At 51.6% G+C, this 9580-nt stretch overlaps 1 protein-coding gene across 2 annotated transcripts in view; it reads right to left on the minus strand.

Annotated features, from left to right (window-relative positions):
* Tmco4 (transmembrane and coiled-coil domains 4) overlaps nt 1-9564 on the minus strand; it is an 85536-nt gene extending 75972 nt beyond the window's left edge. Inside the window, exons 1-2 of one of the 2 annotated variants that reach the window (XM_010614239.2) lie at nt 9316-9561; nt 7275-7377 (exon numbers count right to left, since the gene is read on the minus strand). The gene's annotated coding sequence lies outside the window, so the exon portion shown is untranslated. Of the gene's footprint in view, nt 1-7274; nt 7378-9315 lie in introns of both variants that reach the window. The other variant, XM_033767301.1, reaches the window with a different exon arrangement.
* Between the last annotated feature and the right edge of the window lie 16 nt (nt 9565-9580).

The following is a 9580-nucleotide window of genomic DNA, read 5'->3' on the forward strand; positions in this document are numbered from 1 at the left end:
GAGAGAGAGAGAGAGAGAGAGAGAGAGAGAGAGAGAGCCAGTTAGCCCGGGGGAGCCTGTGGAGCACTTTCATTCCCTGGGCCTTTGTCCCTGCAGGTGACAGTAGCCCCTTTACCCAGTACTCCCCATGTGCAAGACAGAGTTCGGGGACTTGGTGTGGAATGGCTCATTTCATATTCTGGATGCAACTCTTCGTGCCCTGAGCTGCGGTTGCCGCATCTTCTTGCTGGTTCAGTCTGGGCACCAGAGGTCAGGCGTATACGTCCTCCACATCTTACTGTGGTGCCCCACCAGATGCCTGCCAGATGGGTGCTACAAGAAGGCACAGAGGGACTGGTGCTCAGGCTTATACAAGAGCTACATTCCCCTGGCTCTCCCTTCCCTAGAGGCACTTGTTCTTACTCCACAGGAGCCTCATATGGGGAAAAGAAATGAATCAGGGCCTAGCATTTAGAACAAGATGGCCCTGGGCCCCAACTAGGCTCCCCCAAGACTTCAGATAATTTGAGCTTCCTCCTCTCGCCATTTTTTAAATGCCAAGAAACAAGAATATTATTACTATTTTTTTTTTTTGCCTCTTTAAGCCTCAGTAGGGTTTTCAATGCATCGTGATTAATGTCCTGTCACTGGATGTCACCTTCCTCTGGGATAAAAGAATGTGCTTTGGCTATCATGAGGATATTTGAACCACGAGGCCAGTCACGTTACAAAGCTGCAGACGAGAAAGATGACTGGAGGGACATTCTCCAGGACGATCTCCAAGCGGTGAGATTCAGAGATATTTCTGTATCTCCCACATTTTCCGCCATCAACATGCGTTGCCTTTAGACTCTCTGAAAAGTTCTCTGTGGAGGTTTCTATCCACGGAGAGGGAACAAGGACACACACATCGGGCAGCTGACAGTTGCTGACTGTAAGGGGGAGGGATGCTGGATCTGGATGAGGTCCGATGCTTGTGTTTTGTAAATTCTCAGTAATGAGTAAGTATTATTTTAAGATCAGAAAAACATAGACATGGTTTTAAATGACAACATGGTGTCCAGGGGCTGATCCGTAATGGCTTCTGAGAATCAATCCCCTACATCTCTTCTTCCGAGCTCTGTGTTCAGCCAGGCCAGAGATGGGAAACTGGCGGAGACAGAACATGGGATATTTACACCACAGGAATTGGCAAATGCTGCGAATCAGGGATTTTTGTTGTTGTTTACTAGAGAGGTAGTTTGCACACCGCTGCATGTACAACATACTGTAATTCCAGTTATGTTTTTTTAAAGTGTTTTGCAGAAAGCAGAAGGAAATATATAAAAATGTTCACGATCCCTTGGTGGTGGGGCTGAGGGACTAGAGATGATTGGTTTTTGTTCTGTCTTTCTGTATTTTTAGCATTTTCTGTCATGAGCTTAAGGATGGTTTTATAATTTAAAAAAAATGACTTGAATCAGTAAACAATTCTGAAGCGAGGCAACATGGCACAGGCCTGCAGTCCTAGCAGTCTGCGTGGCTGAGGCAGAAGTATCAGAAGTTCCAGCCCAGCCTGGGAAACTCAACAACTTGGTGAGAGTCTGTCTCAAAAATAAAAAATAGGGAGTTTGATTCCCGATACTGCAAAAAAATATATAAAATAAAATAAAAAATAGGGGATGTGACTCAGGGGTAAAGCACTTGCCTGGCATGCATGAAGCCATGGGTTTGATCCCCTGTACCGCAATAAAAAAACAAAAACCCAAAAACAAATAAGCAAACAAACAAAGAATCCAAACCCTAGGGGCCAGGGATTTAGCTCAGTGGCACTGCACCTGCCTCACAAGCGCAAGGTTGAGTTCGACCCCCAGCACGGGGGATAAAATATTCCAAACCCAGACCAATCAAAACTAAAAAACAACCATTAAAAAGGGCTTGAGGGGCTGGAGATTTAGCTCAGTGATGCCCACACCTGCCTCACAAGCGCAAGGTCCTGAGTTTGATCCCGAGTACCAAAAAAAAGGGAGTGCTTGAGCTATAGCTCAGTTCAAAGTTCCGGGGTTCAATCTCCAATAGAACTAAACAAAACAAGAAGAATTCTGCCTCTTATTTCTAGATGGGGAATGCTTTATCTCAGAAAGCTCTGGCCCAGATGGCCCAACCAAACCAGGGGGCTGAAGTCTTGGTTAAGTCCCAGTCCTTTGGCCTTGTTAATAACAAGATCAGCAGGGGTTGCGGGGACAGAGGTAGTTCCCAGCCACCCATAATGGGGGAACAGAGTCATTTGTTCCAACTCCAAGGATTGTCCAGTTGCACGAACTGAGACCCTCCCTCTAGCTAAGGCTGTGTGCTGGCAGCTGTGGGGTAGGAAATGTGTCACCTGGACTGTGTATACTGCTACTCCTGGATATTACCCAGGGTCAGGATGCAGCCCAAAGTTAAACTGAGATTCTCAAGTGTGTCTGAGAAGCCCCACTGATTACAAGAAAGAATGCTGGCTGCCTCATGACGAGAAAAAGACCCTGCTGGTCAGCTAGCAACACCTCTGTGTCCTGGAGTCATTTCATGGGCCCAGGGCTGGTCCAGCGGCTCCTACGGGCAGGAGTAGCACTCAGATCCCAAGAGTCTGATGAGAATCTTGTCTCCACCAAGGCTCTGTGAAGACGCCAAGGAATTCCAAGAAAGGCCCACAGTTGACCCAGAAGAGGACTAACTGCCCAGGAAATAATAATGTACACAGAGAGGGAACAGCCATGCCCACAGATGGACCACACAGCCCACTCTCGGGATACACAGGGTTACTGTGGAATGGGACCTCGTTCTGTGGCTCTGTGACTGCGACTTCTGTCTAACCAGCTTCACTATCTGTCGCCAAAGCAAATGTTGAGCAAGTCATCTTTGTTAGTCACGGGGTCCCCTTTGTGAGCGTTCAGGGAAAATTCTGTTGATCGATACCACAAGCAATGGAGTGGGGTTTCTTCTTGGGCTGTGCAAAATTCCAACACCGGCCAAAAAGAGGGGGAAATCAAGTACGCTCAGAATCACCCCAGAACAGCCTTTAAATTGTCCTTAAAACTGCACGAGCCAGGCCTTTGGAAGATCACATGCAAGACAGAACTTCTGTTTTTCCAGCTGTGGCCTTTTTCTCCCTTTGGCGCAGTCAGTGCCGGTCAAGGTCAAACTCCATGGGAATGTGTCTGTGTGTGAGTACGTGGGTGAGGGTCTCTTTCTCGCCCCTTTCTGGCCACAGCTGAATTTTCACACAATTCTGCAGTGCAGTCAGTAATTAATAGAGAGATAGCTACAGAGCTGTCCTAGGCCAGGAACTAAAGATTGCAGTTGAAAGGCAAACCCCCCCCCACACACAGAGACAATCTCGAGATGCTTCTGGTTCACCACCTCCCCTGCCTGAGCATTCAGGAGAGAACTCCTTTCCTTCTATAGCTCTATCTGTAAGTCAGAGGGAAATGATGCGCCTCGGGAGGTCGCCATGACAACAGTTCCAGCACCAAAGAGCTCGGAGGGCTTTGAAAACCACATTCCACACCAGGAGGAAAAAGAGACGTTGGCCCAGAAGAAAAGTTGCCACCTTACTTCAGCTACTGTGACGGCAGGCAGGACAGGGCATGGTGACAGTCTGCTGCCATCAGGCAGACACCCAGGCCGTGACGTGGGTCTGTATTTACTGGTGCTCCTTTCCTCCCTACTGGCACCCTGGCACGAGCCACTGGCCTCTCCCAAGGATCACAGCGAGGGGCCTCCTCACCAGTCCTCTGCTTCCTTGTGCTTCTGGGCCTGACTGCCCTGAGGCTAGCTGACCCGACTGAGGCGCCGCTCACACCCTCCCACACCCAACTCTCGTCCTCTTTCATTGTCCTTTGTCCCTGGGAAGCGTCTGTGTCCAGTGTTTTTCTATCAAATCCTGTAAACTAAATGCAACTTCCTAAATGCCTTGAGCTGATGATGAACGCCTCGCTTCCGTATCCCCGCCTCGTCTTCCCCTAACCCATGCAAACCCTGTTCACCACCAGCTCCAGGCTGGTCACTCTGTGGAGAAATCCCCGATCGGTCCACTGGCGTAGTCCACTTGCCTCCAACCTCTAGGTGTGTTCTCCGTTCTTCTTGGCCCGATCTTGCTACACCCCTCAGCGCTGCCACCCTGTGGGCTAAAAGTCTGCCCGTACGCTTCTACCCCTTGCCGATGAGCATGCCATGCCCAGACAGTGCCCCTCGAACAGTTCCACTGTGCCCGTGTCTGTTCTAAACCCTCCCAGCACTCGCCTCCCAGCCAGCCGAGCCCCTTGTGAAGGCGGTGGGCCGTGTACCAGCTAAGCTGGTGGCCGCTCCAGCCCTCTCTCCACCCCACGCATTCTGCTCCAGACACACTGTCCTTCCTGGTCACTGACCTTTCCCTGGCTGTCCTCTCCGCCGGAACGCTCCTCCCCATGCCCACAGGACAGACCCCCACCTGCTTCCTGTCCTTGCTTAAACCACACACCTCCCACAGGTCCAGGCTCCTGTCCCCTCTCTCCCCTTGCATCTCTGCTTTGTCCACAGCGCCCTTCATGCTCTGCCGCACTAAGCCGTTCACAGCTTCGTGAGTATCGCTTCTGCCTCTGCCCACCTGCCAGCACAGGATGCACTTAGGAACATCCGCTGAAATGGACAGTGGTTTCCACTTGGGATACCCGGAGAAGAGTCCAAGAGGGCAAATCTGCCGGGGAAGGACGGGGGCGGTGAAGAACCTGGTGATGGTTCATTTCACTCACTAGTTTACTCTCTTTTTTCTTCAGTACTGGGAAATGAACTCAGGGCTGTTTTACCACTAAGCTACTTCCCCACGTCTTTTTTTTTTTTTTTTTAAACAAGGTCTCGCTAAGTTGCTCAGGCAGGACCCAAACTTACAGCCTCCCGAGTAGCTGAGATTACAGGTGTGAGTCAGCGCACCCAGGGACCTACTGGTTTTCACTCTGTTCTTTGGGGCCCTGGGGTCGTCTCTTACCCTGGTGGGCAAGAGGAGACAGTGGGAGCCCTCTCGGTCCACCTTCAAACTATGACAGTAAGATGACCCAGCAATACCTCCGCGGGAACTGAGAGCAGGGTGTCAGATACATACCGTACCCGCGTCCCTGGCGGTATTTTACCACGGCCAAGAGCTGGGGGCGGCTCAGATGCCTTTGACCAGATGAATAGGTAAACGGAATGCAGGGTAGACATGCAACAGAACACAATCGGCCTTACCGAGGGAAGGACCTTCTGACGTGTAATGCGCCTGAATCTTGAAGGCACTGAAACGGGCCAGTCGGAAAAGATAAATACCGCACTGTTGGTATCTGGAGTAGTCAAAAGCTATGGACAGGAGGGAACCAGGTGGCTACTGGGGTCTGGGGGAAGGGAAACGGGGAGCTGTTGTTCGGTAGGTTCCAGATGTACCGGCCGAAATGTTCTGGGGCCTGCTGTGCCATGATGCAAATATGCTATCGTTACAGACGCTGCACGTGCACGTCAAAGTAAGATGGTGAACTGTGTGACGTATATTTTACAGCAGTTAAGTTTATCTTTCAAAAACTGTTAGCCACACACAGCCCGTGCGCACATCCCATCTGCTCTGTTCCCAACGATCCCAGGCAGCTGCTGTCGTCTCCATTATACAGGTGGGGACAGGAAGGCCCTGACAAGTCTGGGTCAGGATCACCAGAAAATAACAGTGTTTAAACTCTCACCCGGGTCTTAGCTTGAGGAAGCTGCCTTAACGATGATGCTATTTCACTTCTCTCCGGTCAAGTTTAGACCCTGAGGTGGCCCAAACGATTTCAAACAGAATTCAGAAACCATCTGATTTGACGACTCTGTCCAGCTTTCCAGAGGCTAACAGCTGTCTTCTTAGCCAGCTCCAGTGCTGCCCCATGGGCCTGGAAACCTTTCCTACTTGACTCTCCTCCCCTCCCAGCTGACCTCAGCTGAAGTAAAGCACAGAACTTCAGGGAAACGATCCCCACCACGGGCCTGCGATTCTTCTCACCTGAATCCCCGCGCCCAAGACTGTCCCCTTTCAAAATCATTGTGTGATGGCAAAGCCCGCTAAGATCTCCTGGGACCTACGCTCAGCATCCCCCTTTCAGCCTCACAGCAGCCTTAGGAGGCAGAGACAATTACTGTCCCCCTTTTACTGATGAGAAAACTGAAGTTCGTCGAAATGGAGTCACACAGCTGGCCAGTGGCAGTCCCACTGCGTCCTCCCAGGCCAGTGTGACTTCAAGCCCTAAGTTCCTTCTCCACTTCACTAATGAGGTTAGGAACTGGGACACGTTTTCCTGGGTTTGTCGAGCTAACATGGGACCTGCAGCCTCTGCAGCCCCACGGGTGCCGTCTGGGCCACCGTACTTCCTGGTAAAATGGCCCATGGCTTACGTGCCTGCCTCTCCAGCCACAGGGCCAGGCTGAGGGGGGACACAGTGCTTCTGCACCGGAGGTCTCAAACGGCCATCCCCCATCCCACACTGTGAATGTGTTGGCTTTATCGAATCGGTGCGGGTTCTGCCTGTAATGATTTGACTCCCTGGCTGCAGAAAGCTCCCTGAGGGCGGCAGCTTCTGAGTCCTGTTTCCCGAGGTACCCAGGAGAGCACCTGGCAGAGAAGGTGCTCAGTCCCTATGTGATGAATGAATGAACACCTGCGTCCACAACTCAGAAATGACTTCGGTATATACTTCTGAGGGACAATACAGTTTTACAAGACAGAAGCTCCAATTTGCTCAAGAGGTATTCACCACAGGTAGATTTCTTTTTCTCTTTGAGACAGGGTCTCACTATGTAGTTGAGACTGACCTGGAACTCACTATGTAGCCCAGGCTGGTCTCGAACTCACAGCGATCCTCCTGCCTCAGCCTCCTGAGTGCTGGGATTACAGGGATGCACCACCATGCCCGGCTTACCACAGGTAGATTATGGAAGGCTTACCACAAGAAGTTATGGGATGGTGTTCAGGGTCCAGGAGGACCTTAATCCCAGCAAGAAGGCAGGGATGTAGCTCAGTGGTAAAGCACTTGCCTAGCCTAGGGAGACCCTGAGATCAGATCCCCAACGCCAAAAGCAAGCAAGCAAACAAATCGCAGCCACAAATGCATAATTCCACTCTGGGCTTAACCTCCAACCTAGAGAGACCCATTGACTTGTGGCTTGCTCTGGTAGGAATGTAAATCTGGGTTAAGATAATCTCTGAGGAATGAGGAGGCGTCTAAAGGAAAGAGGGGCAGTGGTGGTGGAGGCGGCAGGGACACGTACAAAGGCCCTCGGGAAGTGTAGTGACGTACCTGGGCACAGCGGACTACTGACACAGTTTCTGAAATGGGTCAGAGGCCTAGACCAGGCGCAGGTGCAGGGCCCTGTGGTCCACATGAAAGGTTGTTCTTCACCCTAAGAAAACAGGGAGCCACAAGGAGTTTTAGGCAGAGGGTGGTACAACTGGACAGACAGCTGCCAAGTGGGGACAGCTAAGTGAAAAGTGGATTAGAGTCCCCTTTCTAGCCCCTTTCTTCCCTGTAATGCATGCAAGGGAGCAAGGTCCCCCTGACACTCCTCATCTGCAGCCCAGTTTATAACATGTAGCAGTATTTACAAAGCACAGAGGGTATACGAGTGGCCTCGGTAATAAATCTAAGGACCTTCCTCGGGCCCAGATGTGTCGATCCTGGGGACTGGCCCAGGCCTTGTAGCTTCACGGGACTCAGGTAGGGAGAGATGGTTTCACATTTACAAGAAATTCTTCAGGCCCCAACTTTCACGGAGACCACAGGCCGAGCTATGACAACCTAATCAGCCCGTCATTTACAAATGAGAACCTTGGGGGTAGGAATTTTACATTTAAGGAGACTGAGGCAATTCAAAAGTCAGAAGACCAGTCTTTTAGAAGTCACTGAGCTAGGGGCCCACCGGTCAGATGCTGAATGAGCCTGAGAGGTAAAAGCTGAAACGCTGACCATGAGGTGCCTATTGTGTGACTGGGGCCAGAAAGAAGCCTCAGCCTCCTTTCTTGGAACTCAGCCACCCCTCTTTCTGCCTCTAACATTTCTTTACTGGGAGTAGAAATAGGTTATGGAGTCACTAGAGCCTCTAAAGAAATACAGCCTTGTTTGGACTGGAGGCATAGTTCAGCGGTAGAGGGCCTACTTAGTTAGCATGCACAAGGCCCTAGCACTTCTGGCACCAAAGGAGGCAGGAGTGGTAGAAAAAAATAAAAGAAATTTATCTTTGTTTACATCGGGTATGGCAGAGCCCCTGATACAGGCCATGCCCTGCAATGACAGTCTCATCAGTTCTATGAGGTATTGTGAACCCTGTGGTATAATAAAGAAATGAGGCCCAGAGAGATAAAGGGAGATACCAAAGTCACACAGCCAGGAAGTAGCCATACACAGCCAGGAAGTAGCTGTACACAGACAGGAAGTGGCCATACTTTCCAGCCCAGTCTCCAGGCATAGAGGGTAGTTTATGGCTCCCCATGGGCCACTCTTTGCTCCCCAGTCTTCGGGAAGTGGAAAAGCTCAGTCTGGCAGAAGCAGGGGCCCATGAAGGCAAACGCTCAGAGGCCTTGGTGCTGTTCTAACATCACTGTGGGAGGGAGGTCTGATCTCCTGCCCTCTTTATATTGCCAGTGGCTGGGAAGATTCCAAGGGTCTCCCAGCCTTCTCACACCCAGAGTGTTTCATCCACTCTCTGGAGTCTACACCTGAGGACAGGACCATTCACTGTTGTATTCTCAGTGCCTAAGCCATGCACACACACGGGCACACAGTAGGTGCTCAATAAATATTTGGTGAATGAATGAATGAATGAATGGGTACTCCTGAAACTCAAAGGAGTCTCATAATTTCTGCAGGGTAAAGACCACTAATTTTTTAAAAAGAGGACCAAAACGTTCCCTCCTTTGAGGTGGGCAGTAGCCTCGAGTCTAGCCCAAGACCGCATTCTAGCTCAGCTCTGCCAACTTGCTGGGTGACCCCAGGGAAGGGTAGAAGAAAGGACACCGTAAAGGTCAAGTCCGCCTCACGCTGGACCAGGCTCTACTGAGACCTCCGTCCTGTCCTTATCCTCTCCTCTGTCCTAGCTGCGTAGCCCTGGGGAATTCACTTCATCGTCCCCTGCCTCAGGGCACCCAGCTGTAAATTCCGTTCCAAAGTCAGCAGCACTGATCTGCCTCCTTCCTGTAGACCCCTTGCGCGACGTAACAAGGGTGGCATGGGATTTTCTCAAGCTCCCCAAAGCCTCTAGGACTGAGTTTAGAGCCAACCCTGCGCCAGGGGCTGCAGGGCCAGGGAGGGCGGAGGAGGGGTGGTGCCTGGAGGCCTTGCTCACCAGTGCGCGCCTAGAGAGGGCGCGAGGGGCCGGGGAAAGTGCAGTTCTCCCGCGGCCCGGCCAGCACCCTCATTCATCAAAGAGCCGGGTAGGCTCGGGGCAGGAAGGCAGGAGGCGCCCGAGTGCTCCGCTCGGCCTCAGTTTCCCCCGTGCCGCCCTGTGTGATCTCTTCGGGCACTTCCGGCTGTCAAATCCGGCCTTCACCAGGCGGCGGGGCGCAGGGCAGTGAGCACCCGCAGCGCGCGGCATCGGCGCGTGGATCGGT

Source organism: Fukomys damarensis, unplaced genomic scaffold (genome assembly GCF_012274545.1).
Source record: "Fukomys damarensis isolate Sample0158 unplaced genomic scaffold, DMR_v1.0_HiC HiC_scaffold_23, whole genome shotgun sequence".
Classification (NCBI taxonomy): domain Eukaryota; kingdom Metazoa; phylum Chordata; class Mammalia; order Rodentia; family Bathyergidae; genus Fukomys; species Fukomys damarensis.